This window comes from Haematobia irritans, chromosome 4 (assembly GCF_050003625.1).
Source record: "Haematobia irritans isolate KBUSLIRL chromosome 4, ASM5000362v1, whole genome shotgun sequence".
NCBI classification, from domain to species: domain Eukaryota; kingdom Metazoa; phylum Arthropoda; class Insecta; order Diptera; family Muscidae; genus Haematobia; species Haematobia irritans.
In genome coordinates this window covers 24,666,466-24,693,337 of record NC_134400.1, presented here as the reverse complement: position 1 = coordinate 24,693,337, position 26,872 = coordinate 24,666,466, and the positions used below count along the sequence as shown (strand labels likewise).

The window sequence follows — 26,872 nt, the reverse complement described above, 5'->3', positions numbered from 1 at the left end:
TTATTGCAAAATTAAAGCGTGGGTGATCACTTCTGAGCGGTTTCACTGTATATTCTTGACAAGGTTGATATTCTAAGACGAAAGTTATCGTACTGTTGTCGATGATGGGCTATATTGTTCCATTTTTCACAATATTTTTTTTCCTTTCATCGGTATACTCACCGATTTTTATTCAAAGTAAAATTTTTCATATTACCCGGCAATATTTGTTGATGGCTCTCTCTCTCTCAATATCGTTGCTCTCCCTAATCAACTTACAATTTGAAAAAGTATGAGAGTATAAGAATCCTTATTTCATAGTGGGCTCTCGATTAAGGGTGACATTTTCTGCAACGACGAATCAACTTCATGGCTTTGTGCAACGAAATGTGATGGCGGCAATATTAGCAAGGATATTGACACAGGTTCATAGAGAGTTTTGGTTTAGTATTAATATCATCAGCATACAGTAAAGCACAATGTGCTATGTGTTAATAAACCGGTAACAATATTGAAAGCTAATATCCTTTGTTCGGTTATGTATAAAAAGTGATTAAGCCATTAGTTGCTAGTGCTTAATTTTTTTAATTTATTGTAATTTTTAATAATAATAAATATATAATTGACATAAATAATAGACAAAAATGAATAACTCTATTAAATTCAGTGATCAAATTAGAAAAAAAATATAATTTGTCTGCTTTTTCTAAAGAAGTTATTCAGAAACAAATAAATAAAATAAACATGAAGAAAATCAGTTCAACGTTTAATATAAAACGTATTATACGTAAAAAAATAAAATGATTATAAGGATCATACTTCCGTAGTGCACGACATTAATTGTAATTCCTAACCTAACCTAAACTTTATTACAAAGTAGGGATACAAAAGTCGATACCCGACTTTTCGGGTATTCGAATTTTTCTTAAAAACGTGGAAATAGACTTTTTGTAAAGTCCAAATCGACTTTTTATACCTCATTCATTTATCATCCAATCGAAACGAAATATTATATGGAAATTAGTAAATATTTATTATTATTTATATACACTGTTAGAAAAGTATGTCTTTCATATGTTCCGATATAAAGAAAATGTGTGTTCGGGCACAATTTTTTAAACAAAATATATTTAAGTGTAAACATGTAATGTTCCTAAACTAGCACTAAATGTTTGCACTGAAAAAACAGTGAACCCACCAGGAAGAAAACTTTCGCTTAATTTTAGAAAATTTTGAATATTTTTAGAAAACTAAAAGAGTATTACAAACGCTGGCATCACGCCGATGTCATAAAAATAAGTAAATATTTTTCAACAAATTCAAGAACATTTTTTTTGACATAATTAAGTTTTTTCACTTGTTAAAGAAAAATTTTTCGTTTGAAGGAAAACATTGGAGTTCAAAATTGCAAGAATGTCTTTAGTTCGTGATGAACGCATTTGTAGTAAAATTTATAAATTTAAAGAAATTTTGTGGAAGACACGAATTTAGTTAATCTTTATGCTTCATTTGTGTATATTTTTTCCTCGGTTTTAGTTAATTTAACTAACGTACGCAAAAAATTATTAGAGTAAGGAAACTTTCTTTTAACTTGAACTAAAATAAAGTTAAATTGGAATAGAGAGTTCACTTTTTCTTGAGTGTGGAACACATATTTTAATATGTTAGAATATATTATGTTTGAGGCATGAATGTTTCATAAAAATAATATGTGTGAATGTAAACATATATAAATTTACAAATTTAGAGTAAACATATATATGTTGTGATATTTTATTCAGAAAGCGACAGAAATCGGAAAGTACGATGAGTAAGTCAAAATATTCAGACAAAGGAAATTAAAAAAAAACAAGTATATATGACCGTAAGTTCGGCCAGGCCGAATCTTATGTACCCTCCACCATGGATTGCGTAGAAACTTCTACGAAAGACTGTCATCCACAATCGAATTACTTGGGTTGCACTATCTTAAATCGTTTTCGTTTGGACCAATTTTTGTGTGATTGGGGATCGATTTATCCGAGGGCTATATAAATATAACTATAGACCGATATGGACCTAGTTAGGCATGGTTGTTAACGGCCATATACTACCACAATGTACCAAATTTCAATTGACTCGGATGAAATTTGATCTTCCAAGAGGCTCCAAAACCAAATCTCGGGATCGGTTTATATGGGGGCTATATATGATTATGGAGTAATATGGACCACTTTTGGCATGATTGTTAAATATCATATACTTCCACCACGTACCAAATTTCACCCAGATCGGATGAATTTTGCTCTCCAAAAGGCACCGGAGGTCAAATCTGGGGATCGGTTTATATGGGGGCTATATATAATTATGGACTGATATGAACCAATTCCCGCATGGTTGTTGGATACCATATACTAACATCACGTACCAAATTTCAACCGAATCGGATGAATGTTGCTCTTCCAAGTGGCTCCGGAGGTCAAATCTGGGGATCGGTTTATATGGGGGCTATATATAATTATGGACCAATTTCGACCATTTTTTGCATGGGTGTTTGAGGCCATATATTAACACCACGTACCAAATTTCAACCGAATCGGATGAATGTTGCTCTTCCAAGGGGCTCCGGAGGTCAAATCTGGGGATCGGTTTATATGGGGGCTATATATAATTATGGACCGATTTCGACCATTTTTTGCATGGGTGTTTGAGGCCATATATTAACACCACGTACCAAATATCAACTGAATCAGATGTATTTTGGTCTTCCAAGAGGCTCCAGAGGTCAAATCTGGTGATCGGTTTATATGGGGGCTATATATAATTATGGACCGATGTGGACCAATTTTTGCATGGTCATTAGAGACCATATACTAACACCATGTACCAAATTTCAGCCCGATCGGATGAAATTTGCTTCTCTTAGAGGCTCCGCAAGCCAAATCGGGGGATCGGTTTATATGGGGGCTATATATAATTATTGACCGATGTGGACAAATTTTTGCATAGTTGTTAGAAACCATATACTAACACCATGTACCAAATTTCAGCCGGATCGGATGAAATTTGCTTCTCTTAGAGGCTCCGCAAGCCAAATCGGGGGATCGGTTTATATGGGGGCTATATATAATTATGGACCGATGTGGACCAATTTTTGCATGGTTGTTAGAAACCATATACTAACACCATGTACCAAATTTCAACCGGATCGAATGAAATTTTCTTCTCTCAGAGGCTCCGCAAGCCAAATCTGGGGATCGGTTTATATGGGGGCTATATATAATTATGGACCGATATGGACCAATTTTTGCATAGTTGTTAGAAACCATATACTAACACCATGTACCAAATTTCAGCCGGATCGGATGAAATTTGCTTCTCTTAGAGGCTCCAAAAGCCAAATCGGGGGATCGGTTTATATGGGGGCTATATATAATTATGGACCGATTTCGACCATTTTTTGCATGGGTGTTTGAGGCCATATATTAACACCACGTACCAAATATCAACTGAATCAGGTGTATTTTAGTCTTCCAAGAGGCTCCGGAGTCAAATCTGGTGATCGGTTTATATGGGGGCTATATATAATTATGGACCGATGTGGACCAATTTTTGCACGGTCATTAGAGACCATATACTAACACCATGTACCAAATTTCAGCCCGATCGGATGAAATTTGCTTCTCTTAGAGGCTCCGCAAGCCAAATCGGGGGATCAGTTTATATGGGGGCTATATATAATTATGGACCGATGCGGACCAATTTTTGCATGGTTGTTAGAGACCATATACTAACACCATGTACCAAATTTCAGCCATATCCGATGAAATTTGCTTCTTTTAGAGGGTGTGCAAGCCAAATTGGGGGGTCCGTTTATATGGGGGCTATACGTAAAAGTGGACCGATATGGCCCATTTGCAATACCATCCGACCTACATCAATAACAACTACTTGTGCCAAGTTCCAAGTCGATAGCTTGTTTCGTTCGGAAGTTAGCGTGATTTCAACAGACGAACGGACGGACATGCTCAGATCGACTCAGAATTTCACCACGTCCCAGAATATATATACTTTATGGGGTCTTAGAGCAATATTTCGATGTGTTACAAACGGAATGACAAAGTTAATATACCCCCATCCTATGGTGGAGGGTATAAAAAAACGGTGGAAAATATACAAAAATTACAAAGGAATCTTCATAAAAAATAACGAAAGGGCACTATACTCTTTTTAGAGTTGGGGAAGTAAAATGAAAAAAGGAGGAAACAGTGAAAAACAAGTAAGGAAAGTCTTAAGTCGGGCGGGGCCGACTTTTTTTTTATTTATCTATTTATTACAATTTTAAAAACTACACCCTCAAAAAAATCGCTTCTTTAACATATGTTCCAAACATATTTTGCAGGAAGCACATATATTATTGGATACTGCCGAAACATTAATATATTTGTTTTATGTGAACATATTATATGTTTGGAAGCATTTTGTGCCCAAAAATATTATATGCTTGGAAGAATTTTTCCAAAAGACGATTGTGCTCATTCCCTAACATACTCGTAATTTTCACTTCCACGAATTTTTTTAGTTCTTGGCACCTTTTTCTGTAATACAAATAATGTTGAAGAAATTATTCACTTTTATAAATTTTTAAAATTTTACCTTTCGCCTGCACGGAGAATCGAACCGAGGACCATACAGTTTGTGAGCTAACACACTATCCACTGGGCTACGTAGCTGTTATAGTCACCAGTAGATAATTATCGTTATAAGTTACATTTATATAGCATAGTTTGCAGCGCCCACGAGCCCATGCAAACATAACATTATTTAACAAAAACATACATTTGTTTGCCACGTGGAGCAGTGGTTAGGATGTCTGCCTTGCATGCAAAGGGTTATGGGTTCAATCCCTGCTCCGACCGAACACTTTTTTTATACCCACCACCATAGAATGGTGACGGGGGTATAATAAGTTTGTCATTCCGTTTGTAACACATCGAAATATCGATTTCCGACTATATAATGTATATATATTCTTGATCAGGGAGAAATTCTAAGACGATATAACGATGTCAGTCTGTCCGTCTGTCTGTCTGTCTGTCTGTCTGTCTGTCTGTTGTAATCACGCTACATTCTTCAATAATGAAGCAATCGTACTGAAATTTTGCACAAACTCGTCTTTTGTCTGCAGGCAGGTTAAGTTCGAAGATGGGCTATATCGGTCCAGGTTTTGATATAGTCCCCATATAAACCGACCTCCCGATTTGGGGTCTTGGGCTTATAGAAATCGTAGTTTTTATCCAATTTGCCTGAAATTTGAAACCTAGAGGTATTTTATGACCATAAAGAGGTGTGCCAAAAATGGTGTTTATCGGTCCAATTTTTGGTATAGACCCCCTATAGACCGATCTTCCGATTTTACTTCTTGGGCTTATACAAACCGCAGTTTTTATTCAATTTACCTAAAATTGGAAATCTAGAGGTATTGTAGGACCACAAATACGTGTGCCAAAAATTGTGAGTATCGATCCATATTTTGGTATAGCCCCCATATAGACCGATCTCCCGATTTTACTTCTTGGGATTATAGAAACCGCAGTTTTTATTCAATTTACCTGAAATTGGAAATCTAGAGGTATTGTAGGACCAAAAATACGTGTGCCAAAAATTGTAAGTATCGGTCCATGTTTTGGTATGGTCCCCGTATAAAACGACCTCCCGATTTGGGGTCTTGGGTTTATAGAAACCGTAGTTTTTATCCAATTTGTCTGAAATTGGAAATCTAGAGGTATTTTAGGACCATAAAGAGGTGTACCAAAAAATGGTGAGTATCGGTCCATATTTTGGTATAGCCCCCATATAGACTGATTTCAAGATTTTACTTCTTGGGCTTCTAGAATCCGAAGTTTTTATCCTATTTGCCTGAAATTGGAAATCTAGAGGTATTTTATGACCATAAAGAGGTGTGCCAAAAAATGGTGAGTATCGGTCCATGTTTTGGTATAGCCCCCATAAGAACGATCTCCCGATTTAACTCCTTGGGTTTCTAGAAACCGTAGTTTTTATCTGATTTGTCTGAAATTGTAAATATTCTGGTATTTTAGGCTCACAAAAACGTGTATCGGATTAAGTTTTTATCGATCCATTTGGTAATGCCTCCATATAGACCGACTTCACTTCTTGAGGGTGTAGAAGGCGCACTGATAATGAAAATTTCTTGAAACTCAATGTAAAATTTCCAGATTTTACTTCTACAGATTTAAGATTTCAAATCAAGACTTTATTTTATAATTTTCTTGCACACTTACAAGAGATGTTAATGATTCCTCTAAAACTCAAACAAAAATGGTTCTTATAAATCCAGAATCTGTCCTCAAAGATGAAATCTTTAAATTTATCTTCGGGAAGTGTCCTCAAGTCCTCAAGCCCTCCTGAAATATCAAAGGAAACCCTAATATTTGGTTCATGGTGGTCGGTATTTAAGATTCGGCCCGGCCGAACTTAGTGCTGTATATACTTGTTTTTAATTTACATCTTTATACTGTATAAAATTTTTATAATGAAACTTCGAAATGTGGGTTATTAAAGTAACAGTGCTTGATATATCAGTAACAGTGCTTGATATACACGAAATTGACTGATTTTTGGGTAAAATATTATTTTTTATTGCAAAAATAACAATTTTGTAACAAAAAACTGTATTTGGTACAAAACTTTAAAATTTGGAAGGAATTCAGAAACTCTAACAAAAGAAGAACGTGGAGTCGAGTATAAACATACATAAATAATTTTATAATATAAACATAAATTTATTTAGGCGTGAACAGTTTTTTACTAGCATTTAACACCATCGCTCTAAAATGCCTTTTAGTTTTCTTTAATAATTCATTTTAAAGAAAATAAACTTTTTAAATTATGTTGATATCTTTCGTCAACTCTCCCGGTTTCCATCTCTATTTCTTTCTCTATACTCTCTCTGTCGCTTTGAATAAAATATCACAACATATGTATGTTTAGTCGAAATATGTAAATTTATATATGTTTGCATTCACACATATGATTTTTATGAAACATTCATGCCCCAAAAATAATATATTCTAACATATTAACATAGATGTCCCAAACATTTAGTGTTAGTTTAGGAACATTACATGTTTGCACTTAAATATATTGCGTTTTAAAATTGTGCCCGAAACACATTTTGTTTATATCGGAACATATGAAAAACATATTTTTCTAACAGTGTTTAATAAACATTAAAGCACTTGCTACAAAGGCTATCGGCTATATTATACCCTGCACCACTTTGTAGATCCACATTTTCGATAGCATATCAAATCCGCACAATCTGTTGGGTGCTATATAGGTTTTTGTTCCTGTCGTGGCGTAGAACATAATGTTAGTAAAAAAAATATGGGAAACATTTAAATTATTATACAACTTCACTAAAGTAACAAATAATGGCGATTTTACAAGGAAAATGTTGGTATATTGACCATTTTTGCCAAAATAAGACAAACATATAACAGGTTGGCTGATAAGTCCCCTGTCTAACAAAGAAAAACACATTTTTTTGTCAAAATTCGTTTTTATTATTCAACATAGTTCCCATCAAGAGAGATACAACGATTATAACGATCTTCCAATTTTTTGATACCATTTTGGTAGTACTCCTTCGGTTTTGCCTCAAAATAGGCCTCAGTTTCGGCGATCACCTCTTCATTGCAGCCAAAGTTTTTCCCTGCGAGCATCCTTTTGAGGAGTGAGAAAAAGAAAAAGTCGCTGGGGGCCAAATCTGGAGAATACGGTGCGTGGGGAAGCAATTCGAAGCCAAATTCATGAATTTTTGCCATCGTTCTCAATGACTTGTGGCACGGTGCGTTGTCTTGGTGGAACAACACTTTTTTCTTCTTCATATGGGGCCTTTTTGCCGCGATTTTGACCTTCAAACGCTCCAATAACGCCATATAATAGTCACTGTTGATGGTTTTTTCCCTTCTCAAGATAATCGATAAAAATTATTCCATGGGCATCCCAAAAAACAGAGGCCATTACTTTGCCAGCGGACTTTTGAGTCTTTCCACGCTTCGGAGACGGTTCACCGGTCGCTGTCCACTCAGCCGACTGTCGATTGGACTCAGGAGTGTAGTGATGGAGCCATGTTTCATCCATTGTCACATATCGGCGGAAAAACTCGGGTGTATTACGAGTTAACAGCTGCAAACACCGCTCAGAATCATCAACAAGTTGTTGTTTTTGGTCAAATGTGAGCTCGCGCGGCACCCATTTTGCACAGAGCTTCCGCATATCAAAATATTGATGAATGCTATGATCAACACGTTCCTTTGATATCCTTAAGGACTCTGCTATCTCGATAAACTTCATTTTACGGTCATTCAAAATCATTTTGTGGATTTTTTTGATGTTTTCGTCGGTAACCAACTCTTTCGGGCGTCCACTGCGTTCACCGTCCTCGGTGTTCATTTCACCACGCTTGAATTTTGCATACCAATCAATTATTGTTGATTTCCCTGGGGCAGAGTCCGGAAACTCATTATCAAGCCAAGTTTTTGCTTCCGCCGTCTTTTTTCCCTTCAGAAAACAGTTTTTTTCACAATAACAAAAGTTGATTCACAAAAGACGCTCTATCTCACAAACTAATTGACTTACAGACGTCAAATTTTGACACGAATCATTTGAAGGTTGGTACTATATACAAATTTCATTTAATACTAGCGACGCCATCTATGTGTCAGACCGCGGACTTATCAGCCAACCTGTTAACTTGGTGGGGAATGATCCAAAGCAACAATCGAAAGTTTTTTTTTTTTCTTTAAAATGAATTATTAAAGAAAAGTAAACGTGAAAACATGGCCATTTTAGAGCGGTAATGTCAACTTAATACCTGCCTTAAAGGTAAAAATGAAATTAAGTACAAAATTATTCGTTAATATATATTCATATTTATTTGTATTTCTAAACACGATAAGTTTTAAATACATTTAAAATGGTTTTAAATGCTAGGAAAGAAACCGTTCACGCCTAAATAAATTTATGTGTATATTATAAAATTATTTATGTATGTTTATACTCGACCCCACGTTCTTCTTTTGTTAGAGTTTTTGAGTTCCTTCCAAAATTTCAAATTTTATACCAAAACAGTAACAGTTTTTTGTTACAAAATTGTTATTTTTGCAATAAAACAAAATAATATTTTATCCAAAAGCTCAGTCCATTTTGTTTATATCAAGCACTGTTCTTTTATGACTGTAAATCTTTAATAACCCACATTTCGAAGTTTCATTATAAAAATTGGGATTGAACCCACGACCCTATGCATGCAAGACAGACATGCTAACCATTGCTCCACGTGGCAAACAAATGTATGTTTCTGTTAAATAATGTTTTGTTTGCATCGGCTCGTGGGCGCCGCAGTCTATGCTATATAAATATAACTTATAACGATAATTGTCTATTGATGACCATAACAGCTACGTAGGCCAGTGGATAGTGCGTTGGCTTACAAACTGTATGGTCCTCGGATCGATTCTCCGTCCAGGCGAAAGATAAAATTTAAAAAAATTATAAAATTGAATAGTTTCTTCAACATTATTTGTATTACAGAAAAAGCTGACAAGAACTAAAAAAATTTCGTGGAAGTGAATATAATGTGAGGGAATGAGCACAATCTTCTTTGGGAGAAAATTCTTCCGAGCGTATAATATTTTTGGGCTCAAAATGCTTCCAAACATATAATATGTTCACATAAAACAAACATAATAATGTTTCGGCAGTATCCAATAATATATGTGCTTCCTTCAAAATATGTTTGGAACATATGTTAGGTTAGGTTAGGTTAGGTTAGGTGGCAGCCCTATGTATAAGGCTCACTTAGACTATTCAGTCCATTGTGATACCACATTGGTGAACTTCTTCTCTGGAACATATGTTAGAGAAGCGATTCTTTTTGAAGGTGTAGAAATGAGATTTTGACCAAATTACCTTTATATAGGAAATTTAGGGAAAATTTCATTTCTATAGGAAATTCTGTTAAAATTTCATTTCTATTGAAAATTTTGTCAAAACTTCATTTCTATAGGAATTTTTTTCAAAATTTTTTTGTTATAGGAAATTTTGTCTAAATTTCTTTGCTATAGGAAGTTTTCGTCAAAATTTCCTCGCTATAGGAAATTTTCGTCAAAATTTCTTTGCTATAGGAAATTTTTGTCACAATTTCATTGCTTTAGAAAATTTTGTCAAAACTTTTTTGCTATTGGAAATTTTGTCAAAATTTCATTTCTAAAGGAAGTTTTGTCAAAATTTCATTTCTAACGGAAATTTTCTCAAAATTTCTTTGTTATAGGAAATTTTGTGAAAATTTCGTTGCTATAGGAAATTTTGTGAAATTTTCATTTCCATGTTTGTTAACATTTCATTTCTATAGGAAATTTCGTCAAAATTTTTTTTGCTATAAGAAATTTTGTCAAAATTTCATTTCTATAGGAAATTATGTCAAAATTTCATTGCTATAGAAAATCTTATCAAAATTTCAGTTTTATGGGAAATTTGTCAAAATTTCATTGCTATAGAAAATTTTGTTAAAATTTCATTGCTATAGAAAATTTTATCAAAATTTCTTTGCTATAGGAAATTTTGGCAAAAATTTCTTTGCTATAGGAAATTTTGTAAAAAATTTCTTTGCTATAGGAAATTTTGTCAAGATTTCTTTGCTATAGGAAATTTTGTCAAAATATCTTTGCTATAGGAAATTTTGTCAAAATTTCTTTGCTATGGGAAATTTTGTCAAAATTTCTTTGCTATGGAGAATTTTGTCAAAAGTTCTTTGCTATAGGAAATTTCGTCAAAAGTTCTTTGCTATAGGATATTTTGTCAAAATTTCTTTGCTATAGGAAATTTTGTCAAAATTTCTTTGCTATAAGAAATTTTGTCAAAATTTCATTTTTATAAGAAATTTTGTCAAAATTTCTATGCTGTAGGAAATTTTGACAACATTTCTTTGCTGTTGGAAATTTTTTCAAAAATTTCTTTGCTAAAGGAAATTTTATCAAAATTTTTTTGTTAAAGGAAATTTTGTCAAAAATTCTTTGTTAAAGGAAATTTTGTCAAAATTTCTTTGCTATAGGAAATTTTGTCAAAATTTCTTTGCTATAGGAAATTTTGTCAAAATTTCTTTGGTATAAGAAATTTTGTCAAAATTTCTTTGCTATAGGAAATTTTGTCAAAATTTCTTTGCTACAGGAAATTTTGTCAAGATTTCTTTGCTATAAGAAATTTTGTCAAAATTTCTTTGCTATAGGAAATTTTGTAAAAATTTCTTTGCTAAAGGTAATTTTCGTCAAAATTTCTTTGCTATAGGAAATTTTGTCAAAATTTCATTGCTATAGAAAATTTTATCAAAATTTCAGTTCTATAGGAAATTTTGTCAAAATTTCATTGCTATAGAAAATTTTGTCAAAATTGCATTGCTATAGAAAATTTTATCAAAATTTCTTTGCTATAGGATATTTTGTCAAAAATTTCTTTGCTAAAGGAAATTTTGTTAAAATTATATTTCTATAGGAATTTTTTTTAAATTTCTTTGCTATAGGAAATTTTGTCAAAATTTCTTTGCTATAGGAAATTTTGTCAAAATTTGTTTGCTATGAGAAATTTTGTCAAAATTTCTTTGCTATAGGAAATTTTGTCAAAATTTCATTGCTATAGAAAATTTTATCAAAATTTCTTTGCTATAGGAAATTTTGTCAAAATTTCTTTGCTATGGGAAATTTTGTCAAAATTTCTTTGCTATAGAAGATTTTGCCAAAATTTTATTTCTATAGGAAACTTGGTCCAAATTTCTTTGCTATAGGAAATTTTGTCAAAATATCCTTGCTTTAGGAAATTTTGTCAAAATTTCTTTGCTATAGGAAATTTTGTCAAAATTTCTTTGCTATAGGAAAATTTTGTCAAAATTTCTTTGCTATAGGAAATTTTGTAAAAATTTCTTTGCTAAAGGTAATTTTCGTCAAAATTTCTTTGCTATAGGAAATTTTGTCAAAATTTCATTGCTATAGAAAATTTTATCAAAATTTTATTTCTAGAAAATTTTGTCAAAATGGTATTTCTATAAGAAATTTTGTCAAAATTTTATTTGTATAGGAAATTTTTTAAAAATTTGTTTGCTATTGCAAATATTGTCAAAATTTGTTTGCTATAGGAAATTTTGTCAAAATTTCATTTCTATAAGAAATTTTGTCAAAATTTCATTTCTATAAGAAATTTTGTCAAAATTTCATTTCTATAAGAAATTTTGTCAAAATTTCATTTTTATAAGAAATTTTGTCAAAATTTCATTTGTATAAGAAATTTTGTCAAGATTTCTTTGCTATAGGAAATTTTGTCAAAATTTCTTTGCTATAGGAAATTTCGTCAAAATTTCTTTGTTATAGGAAATTTTGTCAAGATTTTTTTGCTATAATAAATTTTGTCAAAATTTCTTTGCTATAGGAAATTTTGTAAAAATTTCATTTCTATAAGAAATTTTGTCAAAATTTCATTTTTATAAGAGATTTTGTCAAAATTTCATTTTTATAAGAGATTTTGTCAAAATTTCATTTGTATAAGAAATTTTGTCAAAATTTCTTTGCTATAGGAAATTTCGTCAAAATTTCTTTGCTATAGGAAATTTTGTCAAAATTTCATTTCTATAAGAAATTTTGTCAACATTTCATTTGTATAAGAAATTTTGTCAAGATTTCTTTGCTATAGGAAATTTTGTCAAAATTTCTTTGCTATAGGAAATTTCGTCAAAATTTCTTTGTTATAGGAAATTTTGTCAAGATTTTTTTGCTATAAGAAATTTTGTCAAAATTTCTTTGCTATAGGAAATTTTGTAAAAATTTCTTTGCTAAAGGTAATTTTTGTCAAAATTTGTTTGCTGTAGGAAATTTTGTTAATATTTCTTTCCTATAGAAAATTTTGTCAGAATTTCTTTACCATAAATTAAAATTAAATCGCCAGCTAAGGCGATTGATTGCTAACAGTTCAAACTGTAATAATTGTAGATTAGGTTAGGAAATTAGTTAATTTAATTGCATAACACATTTATAATTTAAAAAATAACAAAATTAATGATGCTTGTATTGGCCTTAGATTGTAATATCCTAACAACCATTCTTTAATGATTTAACGGAGGAAATATAACATCCCCAAACTGCTGGTAGGCAAGTTAAATCAAAGCTAGTTCCATTGTACAAACTTCTTATTTCCCTAGAGACCATTTGTTGTTTGTTGAAGGACATGTTGCGCCTTACCAGCACAATTCCCAATAGAAATACATTGAGGACAAGGGATGAATGTGTTTTTAGAATCACTTCACCAATATTATCTCCTTGTGATACTTTTGTGTCAAGTACTATTTGAGTTGTGAATTTTTAGTTTACAATACATTTATAATATATAATTGTTTGCCATTTGGACAGGGCAGACAGGACGGGTGGCTGCCAAGGATTTTTGTTTACTATACAAATTGAAAAAGTTTGCCAAAATAAGTGTATTATATGCTAAGTGATACTAATGAGGATATCAAGCTATTGGCTGGGAATGGGGGATATTTCCGAATGTGAGGGGCATTCTAATATACAAAGGAAAAAATGAGGAATTATTAACCCTTGTCTGCAAGGCGAGCTTGCTACTACCATTGCATCACGGTGGCTTTCACATCTAACCTACTCGTAAGTTATTGACCCATAATTTCAAAGCGCTTTTGTTAAAAAAAAAGTTATAGATAAATTTAAAAATGAAATTTAAATTATATTGAAAAAATAAGTTCAGAAAATGATTGAAAATGTTTACATATAATAGTATTAAATAAAAACTAATCTCAATTAAAGATATGTTTGAAAATGTTGCCGATTTTAAATACAAACTTAAATGATTCAAATAAATGTACACCGAAAAATTATCTGGTTTAAGTACGAAACTATTTTTTTAATTAAAATTGCTTCTTCATGGTTGAAGCAATTTTAATTAAATGATAGAATCTCTTAGAATTAGAAATAAAAAGTATATCTTTGATTAAAAAAGAACAATTGATTTAGAAATGAAATTTTTAAAAATTTCCTATAGGATATACATTTGCAGGAAATTTCCTATAAAAATGAAATTTTCAGAAAAGAAAAATTCCTATAGCAAAGAATTTCGACAAATAGCAAAGAAATTTTGGAAGAATTGCCTAGGGTAAAGAAATTTTAGCAAAAAAAATTTTGACAACATTTTCCTACAGCAAAGAAATTTTGAAAAAAATTCCTATAGCAAAGACATTTTGACAAAATTTCCTATAGCAAACAAATTGTGACAAAATTTCTATGGCAAAGAAATTTTGACAAAATTTCTTGTAGCAAAGAAGTTTTGACAAAATTGTCTATAGCAAAGAAATTTTTACAAAATTTCTTATAGCGAAGAATTGAATGAAAATAATTTTGTATAGCAAAGAAATAATTTTCTGAAAATTTCCAATAAAAATGAGATTTTCGGAAAATTTCCTATAGATATGAAATTTTCGGAAAATTTCCTATAGAAATTAAATTTTCAGAAAAAGAATTTCATATGATTAAGAAATTTTGACGGAAAATTCCTATAGCAAAGAACTTTGACAAATAGCAAAGAAGAATTGGCTAGGGTAAAGAAATTTTAGCAAATAAATTTTGACAAAATTTTCTATAGAAAAGAAATTGTGACAAAATTTCTATGGCAAAGAAATTTTGACAAAATTTCCAATAGCAAAGAAATTTTTACAAAATTTCTTATAGCGAAGAATTGAATGAAAATAATTTTGTATAGCAAAGAAATAATGATACAATTTTCTATAGATATAAAATATTTAACACATTTTTCTATGGAAAAATTTCTTCGAAATTGCTTAATTTTGCGAAAAGTTCCTATAGAAATGAAATTTCCAGAAAATTTACTATAAAAATTGAATTTTCACAAAATTTAGTATAAAAATATAATTTTCACAAAATTTTGTATAAAAACTAAGTTTTCAGAAAATTTACAAATGAGATTTTCGGAAAATTTTCTAAAGATATGAAATTTTCGGAAAATTTCCTATAATATAAGATTTTCGGAAAATTTCCTATAGAAATGAAATTTTTGAAAGTATCCTGTAGAAATAAAATTTTTAAAAATGAAATTTTCAGAAAAATTCCTATGGAAATGAAATTTTTAGAAAATTTCCTATGGAAATGAAATTTTTAGAAAATCTCCTACCGAAACGAAATTTTTCGAAAATTTCCTGTAGAAATGAAATTTTCGGAAAATTTCCTATAGAAATGAAATTTTCGGAAAATTTCCTATAGAAATAGAATGTTTGGAATATTTCCTATAAAAATAAATAAAATTTTCGAAAAATTTCCTATATTATAAGATTTTCGGAAAATTTCCTATAGAAATGAAATTTTTGAAAGTATCCTGTAGAAATAAAATTTTTAAAAATGAAATTTTTAGAAAATTTCCTATGGAAATGAAATTTTTAGAAAATTTCCTACAGAAATGAAATTTTTCGAAAATTTCCTATAGAAATGAAATTTTCGGAAAATTTCCTATAGAAATAAAATGTTTGGAATATTTCCTATAAAAATAAAAAAGATCATTTCAATTAATTAATTGAATAGAAAAAAGTATTGCTCGAATATTTAATAAAAGTTCAATTAAGCAATTAATTATATCAATTAAAAATTTAGTTGAGCTTTGTAATAAAAAAACAACAATAGTTTACACTTAAAATGTACACTTGATGAAAATCAACTTTTGAGCTGCTGAATTCGAAAAAAATGTAAAAAAAATTTTAAATTTTCGCTCTTTTTTCACTAAACACAATATATCTAGAGTTGGAAATGTCCGATTATAGCGTTGTTGGTACTTAAATGAAAGGTAATAAGATGACGAGTAATACAATTTTTTCGAATTCAGCAGCTCAAAATACGTAAGAAAAGTTGATTTTCATCAAGTGTACATGAAAATTTTTTTTGTAAACTAGTGTAATTAATATGTTTCGAAGAAATTAATTAACATTTTATCTGGACTTATTTCTTAAATTCAATTGAATCTGTGAATGGTATTATCATTTTCGTTATTGAATAAATTTCAATTAAAAACTTAGTGATTTTCGTGATTGTTTTTTTTTTGTGGGGGCCATTTTCTGTTTGGGCCAAGTAGGATTTTCTTTCATAATGAACTTATGACTTCTTCCAAATATTGATATACGTATTTCAATCTCTACATCCTCTCTGCTTCACATGATAAACACCTGCTAAACTGTTTAAAGTTAGCACAGCATTATTCTGCGTTACCACAGAATGATTTGGTTTGCCAATGTTAATGCCAATATTTTGGAGCTCAAAAATACAACCCTGAATTTGTTGATGAAGGTTCTGGATATCCACAGCAAAATTCTTACGCTTGACTGCAACTATTAAAAGAGAAACCCAAACGTTATAATGAAGAAAATAGTTCATGCGTTTCACAACTGGGAGATTACAACAAAGTTGTCTATATGTTGCCTTGAAAAAGTTCATACTTCTGATGGTCTCTGCCACAGTCTAATGGAGAATTTTGTTGAATACTTAAATTTAGGAAGAAAGTCTAGACTAGGATTTGCAAAAGGGCTTTGAGCTTTAATATAAGTGGGGATGATTTTCTTTACCGTAAAACAAAGAGTATTAAAAACATTTGTAAGTATTCACTTGAAAGTGTCACATAAAATTTTTGTACTACGCACATGTTTATATATTCCCTATAGACAACGGAGCTTATTTGCAAGTTGTCTTTTTTGTTTACATACACATACAGGGTCATAATAACTTGGATTAAAGAAAACAATTAAAGAAAGCAATAATTTTAGGCATCGATGTATTTTTGATTTAGTATGCATTATGCACAAAAAATCCTATAGAAATAAAATTTTCAGAAAATTTCCTATAGAAATGAAATTTTTAGAAAATTTCCTATAGAAATTAAATTTTCAGAAAATTTCCTCTAGAAATGAAATTTTCAGAAAATTTCCTATAGAAATGAAATTTTCAGAAAGTTTCCTATAGAAATGAAATTTTCAGAAAATTTTCTATAGAAATGAAATTTTCAGAAAATTTCCTATAGAAATGAAATTTTTATAAAATATTTTTATGAAGAAAATTTACTTAAAAATTCCCTATAAAAAATACATTTTTCAAAAATTTTATTATAGAAATGAATTTTTCAGAAAATTTCCTATAGAAATAAAATTTTCCAAAAATTTCCTATAGAAATGTAATTTCTGGAAAATTTCCTATAGAAATGAAATTTTCAGAAAATTTCCTATAGAAATTAAATTTTCAGAAATGAAATTTTCAGAAAATTTCCTATAGAAATGAAAAATTCCGAAAATTTCCTATAGAAATGAAATTTTCAGAAAATTTCCTATATAAATGAAATTTTCAGAAAATTTCCTATAGAAATAAAATTTTAAGAAAAATTCCTATAGAAATGAAAAAATCCGAAAATTTCCTATAGAAATGAAAAATTCCGACAATTTCCTATAGAAATGAAATTTTTAGAAAATTTCCTACAGAAATTAAATTTTTTTCAGAAAATTTCCTATAGGAATGAAATTTTCAGAAAAAATTCCTATAGGAATGAAATTTTCAAAAAATTTCCTATAGAAATTAAATTTTCAGAAAATTTCCTATAGAAATGAAACTTGCAGAAAATTTCCTATAGAAATGAAACTTGCAGAAAATTTCCTATAGAAATGAAATTTTCAGAAAATTTTATTTTAGAAATTAAATTTTCTTAAAATTTCTCATAGATATGAAATTTTCCGAAAATTTACTATAGAAATGAAAATTTCCGAAAATTTACTATAGAAATGAAAAAAAAAAAAAAAAAATCGTATAGAAATTAAATTTTCAGAAAATTTCCTATAGAAATGAAATTTTCAGAAAATTTCCTATAGAAATGAAATTTTCAGAAAATTTCCTATAGAAATGAAAGATTCCAAAAATTTCCTATAGGAATGAAATTTTCAGAAAATTTCCTATAGAAATGAAATTTTTGAAAAATTTCCTATAGAAACGAAATTTTCAAAAAATTTCCTATAGAAATGAAATTTTCAAAAAATTTCCTATAGAAATTAAATTTTCTGAAAATTTCTCATAGATTTCCGAAAATTTCCTATAGAAATGAAATTTTCCGAAAATTTACTATAGAAATGAAATTTTCAGATAATTTGCTATAGAAATGACATTTTCTGAAAGTTTCCTATAGAAATGAAATTTTCAGAAAGTTTCCTAAGGAAATGAAATTTTCCGAAAATTTACTATAGACATTAAATTTTCAGAAAATTTCCTATAGAAATGATATTTTTGGAAATTTTTGAAAATATTCCTATAAAATTGAAATTTTTGAAAAAAAATTTCTGTAAATTTCCTATAGAAATGAAATTTTTAGAAAATTTCTTATAGAAATGAAATTTTCAGAAAATTTTCCATAGAAATTAAATTTTCAGAAAATTTCCTATAGAAATGAAATTTTCAGAAAATTTCCTATAGAAGTGATATTTTCAGAAAATTTTCTATAGAAATGAAAAATTCTGAAAATTTCCTGTTGAAATAAAATTTTACAAACGTTTCCTATAGAAATGAAATTTCTAGAAAATTTCCTACAGAAATGAAATTTTTGAAAAATTTCCTATAGAAGAGAAATTTTCCGAAAATTTATTATAGAAATTAGATTTTTAAAAAAGTTCCTATAGAAATGAAAAATTCCAAAAATTTCTGAAAATTTTCTATAGAAATAAAATTTTCTCTCTCTCTATCTCTCTGCGCTGTATGGGACCAGCTTTGGTATAAAGATTTCCTAAATGCGATGACTTAAACTGTCCCAAGTATCACACCAATTGTGCCCTTAACTTTAAAAAGGACTCATGATTGCTGAAACGAAAATACACATAGACAGATATTATTCATGCGTAACCGCCACGGTCTGATTACTTTTTTTGCGAGCAGAGTTGCCAACCATTTACATTTGTTTTGAAGTACATATACCCGCAATAGGACATAAATTGCTGGAACGTGTCATTTTACGAAGGACAAAAAAAACGAAATACAACCAATGAACAAATTATGCAAAATTAACACCCGTACATAACTACCCTCTCCCCCTTAATGTTCATGTGTTTTTGTGGTGAGAAACATAACCTTGTCATAGTAACAAAATTATTTTTTTCTTCATTGAGGTCGAGTAAATGTCATTGTCATGATGTTGCTATGTTTCTTTTCTCGGTAAACAAGAGAAGAATCGGTACACTGGGCGACATGTCCTTTGGGTGATATGCCGGTCGTCTTTTACTAAAAGGAGAAATATAGAATTGTAAAAAAAAGAAAATGCAAATTAAATTTTGACCTCGAGCTTAAATTTATAAAAGAAAACATAAGGTATTAAACAAAAAGGTCGAAAAACAACAACAACAACAAAACTTAAATAAAAAACTCAACTATAATTATGTTCGGAGAATTCATATGAACGCACACAAGAAAATTATTTCATTATAAGTATAAATAAAGAGATTATAATATAATTAAAAATTTATAGCCTCAATTAAAAGTTATTTTTTTTTATCAATTTTAATCAAATAATTATCTCTCATGTTCCATTATTCGGAATCGCAAATCGCAAGATAACTATGTTGCCAAATTTTAAATTTGGATGTTTTAGGGTGAAGAAAATATGGCCAAATGAAAATTTTGCGTCTTGCGATTACGAATATCGGAACATACCCCAATAGTTTTTATTTCTAATTAATTCAGTGACAGATACTATAATATTCGTAATTGAGAAAATTTCAATTAAAAAAATTATAGAATTAATTAAATTTTTTTTATTGCCATAATGAACATTTTGTCATTAAGACGATGTAGGTTAGGTTAGGTGGCAGCCCGATGTATCAGGCTCACTTAGACTATTCAGTCCATTGTGATACCACATTGGTGAACTTCTCTAAGACGATGTAAATGCTCATTAATATTATGAAATGTTTCGTTATCAAACAGAAAGTTCATACCAGTTAGGAAATTTTACGTTGTATCTATGAAATTGTTTCGTTGACTCAATTTGAATGAAACATTTCGTTGGTATTATGGTATTATAAAGAAAATGAAAGCCTAAATTTATATATTTTTTTTAATTAAAAGTATCGAAGATGACATTGTCATTCTTTTATTTCATGGCTACTACCATACAGAAAAAAAATATTTTTTGTCTTTAATCACAAAATTAAATGATCCACACTGTCGAAATTAAAAATGTACGAAATTAAAAATTTAATTGAAACAATTTTGGAATTGATTTGTGTTTTAATTAAAAAATTAGTTGAATGAAATAAATCAGTAATTGATATTAAATTCAATTAAAATTGTAATTGGCATTGAACTCTTTGTGTAACATTAAATAGCTTTACAATGATTTTTGTTACTATGTATTTTTTTGAAGTGTATACATTTTCAGTTTTTAGTGCGGCAAGGACTCGTGTTGGTAATAAATAAACTTTACCATTCTACCAATATCTCTATGATTATTTCCCTGTGTCATCCGAATAAAAGCAAATTGCAAAAAGTAAAAAAACACAATCCTGACAGTTACTGATTTGATGATGGTAGCTAGCAGTTGTTATCATCATCCTCCCCTAAAGGCAGGATAACTGACAATTGAATGTTGTTATCTTTAGATGGTATCGCATGTGCAGACATTTATTCAATGCTTTCCCATTGTTTTCCTCACCCTTAATTATGCATTTAAATGAGTATATTAGAATAGATTAAGAGCTTGTGACACAGTGACAAAAACGACATCAATCAGCTGTTGCTTGGGTGACAGAACGTAATCGTCTTTGGTATCTCAAATTACATATAAATATAGGATTGAAATACGATATTGCAAACAAAGAAACCTTTGGAGGAAAGGGTAAAGTTGACCATTTAATGTAAGTCTCAAAAAAGCCATCGCCCCAAACTTGGGTTATAAACGTGTCCTTAAAATACGAATGCAATTTTGGCTTGATGGTGATCGATTAGTAAATAAGCACAATATGATCCAATTTCAAGAAATCGGCCGATACGTGTATATGGGGGCTATATCTAAATGTGATCCTTTTTTCCTAATTCAATAGCGTTCGTCCTTGTGTCCAAAAAACTCTTTATACGAAAATAAAAATTGCGACCTGAATCTTACGAACATCAAATATCTTGGATAGACGGGCAGACGGACGAACAGACACCAAGGGCTAAATCGACTCAGGAAGTGATTCTGAGCCGATCCGTATCACCTTTAATGGGGTCTAAAATGAATATTTCTGGTAGGCATATGTTTTGGCAGATCAAATTAAAAAATAGGTCCGCCGTAATTAAGTTAAACGTTCATCATATCTTGTATCGATATCGTCTAAATGAGCCTAAAATAACGGACTGCCAACCAGTGTTACCGTTGAGAATTTCCAGAAAGTGCTATGAATGAGCCATTATTGCGGTGTTTTCGAGAATTCAATTCAATATCTGAAATATATAACCTAGATTTCTCACTCAGTAAAACTGAATTTAAACATATTTTAGAAATAATTTATTATTAAGCGGTAGTCTGTAAGGATTTATATCCATAGACTTAAATAAATAAATAAAAGTGTCACAAGCCATAAAAGGTGGCACACACTCAGTAAAAAAAGTGAAACACATTTTCATAAGGAAAATGTAACAATTAAAAAAATATATATCAGTGTATTATACAGGGAAGTGAAATAATTTTTTTTAGTTTAGATCTTTGAAACTTAATATTCAGAAAAATAACTTGGTTTATCTACTACAAAAAAGTTTTTCATGCATACTTTTAGGCATTGAAAGTGTACACTGATAATATTATGGTAAAAAAAGGAAAATTGCTCACAAACATATACAGGGAAGTGAAATAAATTTTTTTAGTTTAGATCTTTGAAACTTAATATTCAGAAAAATAACTTGGTTTATCTACTACAAAAAAATTTTTCATGCATACTTTTAGGCATTGAAAGTGTACACTGATAATATTATGGTAAAAAAAGGAAAATTGCTCACAAACATAACATTTGACTCGACTTCGTGAAATCGATTATTTGTTAAGTATCCAATCATATCTGTAATCTTTAAGCTATTTTCTCTCCAAATGTTTAAAATCTATTACAAAATATGAAACTATTTAAAAATTAGCACGGTATGACAAAAAAAAAAAATTGGCGCAAAAAAGTAAAAAGTATTACATTTAGTGGCACAACAAAATGGTGGCACAAAAGTATTACCGCTTGAAAAAGTGGCACAACGGCAACACTGTTGCAACCATATTAGGAATACCAAAATACCAAAGTATAAAATAGACTTTTTTTCATAATCGACTAATCGACTTTTTATAGTGACCAAAATCAATTAATCGAAAAAGTCGAATTTGAATTGAAATAGGAATGTGATTTATCTTTTTTTAACGATGAAGATTCACCAAAAGGTGGCGACGTCAAAAGTCATATTTTAAATAACCGCAAAATTTGAGTCAAATTTTGAAAATGTCGAAAATCGACTTTGCAAAATTTGAAAAAAAAATCGGAAAGTCGACTTTACCAAAAATGCTAAGTTTGGAAAAAGTCATAACAATTTCTACATTATATCACACGGAATATCGGAAAGTAGACTTTTCCAAAAATGCAAAATTTGGAAAAAGTCGAAAAGTCAAATAGTCGATTTTTTATATTTTTAAAAAAGTCGACATTTTGATCCTCATTACAATTTCTACATTATATCACACCTAACGTAGTGAAACTTTAAATTACCTTACATAGTCCAGTCTAAAGGTGTGCGCGTGACACGAAATTGTCGTGACAGGAAATGTGAAGCAACTCTCGTAAATTTGCGTGAATGGGACTGAAACAAATGTGCCGTGCGTGAGAAATGAAATCGGTTCGTGAATGTGCGTGAATAAAATTTCTGCAAAATCACGCTCACAAAAAAATCAAGATTTATTTCTTACTCGTATGTTAACTGAAATTTACTGTCGAACTGAAATTAGCTGTCGGACTATATTCTATTCATGGATTTTTTAACCTTTGCTCATTCCCGGTTGGAGTCTCGTGAATTTGTCGTGAGTCACGTGAATCATTAAAAGTAGTTCGTGCGTGAGCGTGCATGAGTACTGGTTTTCATTTTGGAAAATTTAAATTTGGAAAAGCCAACTTTTCTATCTAGTTAAATTGGCTCAGTGTTGCCAGGTGATTTTTGATTCTTCCCCCCCCAAATCTTAAGAAAAAAACCCCTAAATTGGTCTAAGCTTTTTTCAAAAACCCCCAAAAAATTTCAGAATATAAAAGTACAAAAAGTGGTCCCAAAATTACGTGAAAAAAATCCTGTAGTGATACACTTTAAAAAGTTAAATTTAACACAAATATATATCCTTAAAGAAGAGTTCTTTCCTGAGAAACGAAATTTTAGAAAAACTAAGTTTTCTTTTGATGCACAATTTTTTTTTTCGTTTGAAGTAAATAAAAAATTACCTTCTGTTTTCGTTTTGTAAATTCAAGCTCGAGGTCAGAGTTTTATTTTCTGTTTTATTTTTATACTTTTTATATTTCGATCTCCTTCGGAAATCATCGACGGGAATAAATTAAATACATAAAATTAAAACATATGTCACTGGTGTTGTCCTCTCATTTCTGTTGCTGTTACCACAGCAACAGAATGATATTTAAGAAAATACTTTAAAACAAAAGAGATTTTCGTTTGTTTAAAATTTCATCCCTGAGGAAATTATTTTTTCTATGGATGTAGTAATACAATATGTATATCAATTTAAAAAGCGGGCTTACTCTTGAAAAGCTTCCAGCTGCTAAGTTAAAATACGATTATTTTTAATTTTGTCAAATATTAAAAATGCCCTTTCAACAGAAGAGTTTAAAAAAAGATAACTATAATAAATAATGCTATTGGATACTTGTTTGTATTTAGGATCTTCTTATTGACTTTCCGCATCTTTTTTCTCATAACTCATGCTAGAATTGTTCCGAATTTGCTTGAGAATTGCTCCACTTTATAAGGTCTGAAATAATTTTTTACCCCAAAAAATCCCCCAAATAAATTTTACCCCTAAAAATCCCCCTAAACGTGAAAAAACCCCCTAAATTTGGGGGGAAACCCCTAACCTGGCAACACTGAATTGGCTAGATAAAGTACATTCTGCATTGGGTATTTTGATGAGGATTATAATGTCGAGTTAACATCGAAAGTTTTTAAAAATTAAAAAGAAAAATTTCCTTCGACTATTCGATTTTTGGAACAGCCAAAATTTTGACAATAATTTTTTATAGAAATAAAATTTTGACAATAATTTTCTATAGAAATAAAATTTTGACAAAATTTTCTATAGCAATAAAATTTTGACAAAATTTTCTATAGAAATAAAATTTTGACAAAATCTTGCACAGAAATAAAATTTTGACAAAATTTTCTATAGAAATAAAATTTTGACAAAATTTTCCATAGAAATAAAATGTTGACAAAATTTTCTATAGAAATAAAATTTTGACAAAATTTTTTATAGAAATAGATTTTTGCAAAATCTTCTGTAGAAAAAAAATTTTCTATAGAAATAACATTTTGACAAAATTTGCTATAGAAATAACATTTTGACAAAATTTGCTATAGAAATAACATTTTGACAAAATGTTCTATAGAAATAAAATTTTAACAAAATTTTCTATAGAAATAAAATTTTAACAAAATTTTCCATAGTAATAAAGTTTTGACAAGATTTTCTATAGAAATAAAATTTTGACAAAATTTTCTATAGAAATAAAATTTTGATAAAATTTTCCATAGAAATAAAAATTTTCTATAGAAATAAAATGTTGACAAAATTTTCCATAGAAATAAAATTTTGACAAAATTTTCCTAGAAATAAAATTTCCCATAGAAATAAAATGTTGACAAAATTTTATATAGAAATAAAATTTTAACAAAATTTTCCATAGTAATAAAATTTTGACAAGATTTTCTATAGAAATAAAATTTTGACAAAATTTTGTATAGAAATAAAATTTTGACAAAATTTTCCATAGAAATAAAATTTTGACAAAATTTTCTATAGAAATAAAATTTTGAGAAATTTTTCTATAGAAATACAATTTTAACAAAATTTTCTATTGAAATAAAATTTTGAGAAAATTTTCTATAGAACTAAAATGTTGACAAAATTTTCTATAGAAATAAAATTTTGACAAAAATGTCTACAGAAATAAAATTTTAACAAAATTTTCCATAGAAATAAAATTTAGACAAAATTTTCCATAGAAATAAAATTTTGGCAAAATTTTCTATAGAAATAAAATTTTGATAAAATTTTCCATAGAAAAAAAAATTGACAAAATGTTCTATAGAATTAAAATTTTGACAAAATTTTCTATAGAAATAAAATTTTGACAAAATCTTCTGTAGAAATAAAATTTTGGGAAAATTTTCTATTGAAATAAAATTTTGAGAAAATTTTCTGTAGAACTAAAATGTTGACAATTTTTTTTATAAAAATAAAATTTTAACAAAATTTTCCATGGAAATAAAATTTTGACAAAGTTTTCCATAGAAATAAAATTTTGACAACATTTTCTATAGAAATAAAATTTTAACAAAATTTTCCATGGAAATAAAATTTTGACAAAATTTTCCATAGAAATAAAATTTTGACAAAATTTTCTATAGAAATAAAATGTTGACAAAATTTTGTATAGAAATAAAATTTTGACAAAATTTTCTATAGAAATAAAATTTTGATAAAATTTTCCATAGAAATAAAATTTTGACAAAATTTTCCATAGAAATAAAATTTTGACAAAATTTTCTATTGAAATAAAATTTTGACAAAATTTTCTATAGAAATAAAATTTTGACAAAATTTTCTATAGAAATAAAATTTTGACAAAATTTTTTATAGAAATAGATTTTTGCAATATCTTCTGTAGAAATAAAATTTTCTATAGAAATAACATTTTGACAAAATTTTCTATAGAAATAAAAATTTGACAAAATTTTCTATAGAAATAAAATTTTGACAAGATTTTCTATAGAAATAAAATTTTGACAAAATTTTGTATAGAAATAAAATTTTGACAAAATTTCCTATAGAAAAAAAATTTTGATAAAATTTTCCATAGAAATAAAATGTTGACAAAATTTTCTATAGAAATAAAATTTTAACAAAATTTTCCATAGAAATAAAATTTTGACAAAATTTTCCATAGGAATAAAATTTTGATAAAATGTTCTATAGAAATAAAATTGTGATAAAACTTTCCATAGAAAAAAAAAATTTTTGACAAAATGTTCTATCGAATTAAAATTTTGACAAAATTTTCTATAGAAATAAAATTTTGACAAAATTTTCTATTGAAATAAAGTTTCGACAAAATTTTCTATAGAAATAAAATTTTGACAAAATTTTCCTAGAAATAAAATTTTCTATAGAAATAAAATTTTGACAAAATTTTGTATAGAAATAAAATTTTGACAAAATTTTCCATAGAAATAAAATTTTGACAAAATTTTCTATAGAAATAAAATTTTGACAAATTTTTCTATAAAAATACATTTTTAACAAAATTTTCTATTGAAATAAAATTAAAAAGAAAAATTTCCTTCGACTATTCGATTTTTGGAACAGCCAAAATTTATAGAAATAAAATTTTGACAATAATTTTCTATAGAAATAAAATTTTGACAAAATTTTCTATAGCAATAAAATTTTGACAAAATTTTCTATAGAAATAAAATTTTGACAAAATTTTGTACAGAAATAAAATTTTGACAAAATTTTCTATAGAAATAAA

At 28.7% G+C, this 26,872-nt stretch overlaps 1 protein-coding gene across 2 annotated transcripts in view; it reads left to right on the top strand.

Annotated features, from left to right (window-relative positions):
• LOC142236651 (uncharacterized) overlaps nt 1–26,872 on the top strand; it is a 117,286-nt gene that overhangs the window by 492 nt on the left and 89,922 nt on the right. The gene's annotated exons all lie outside the window — the stretch shown is intronic.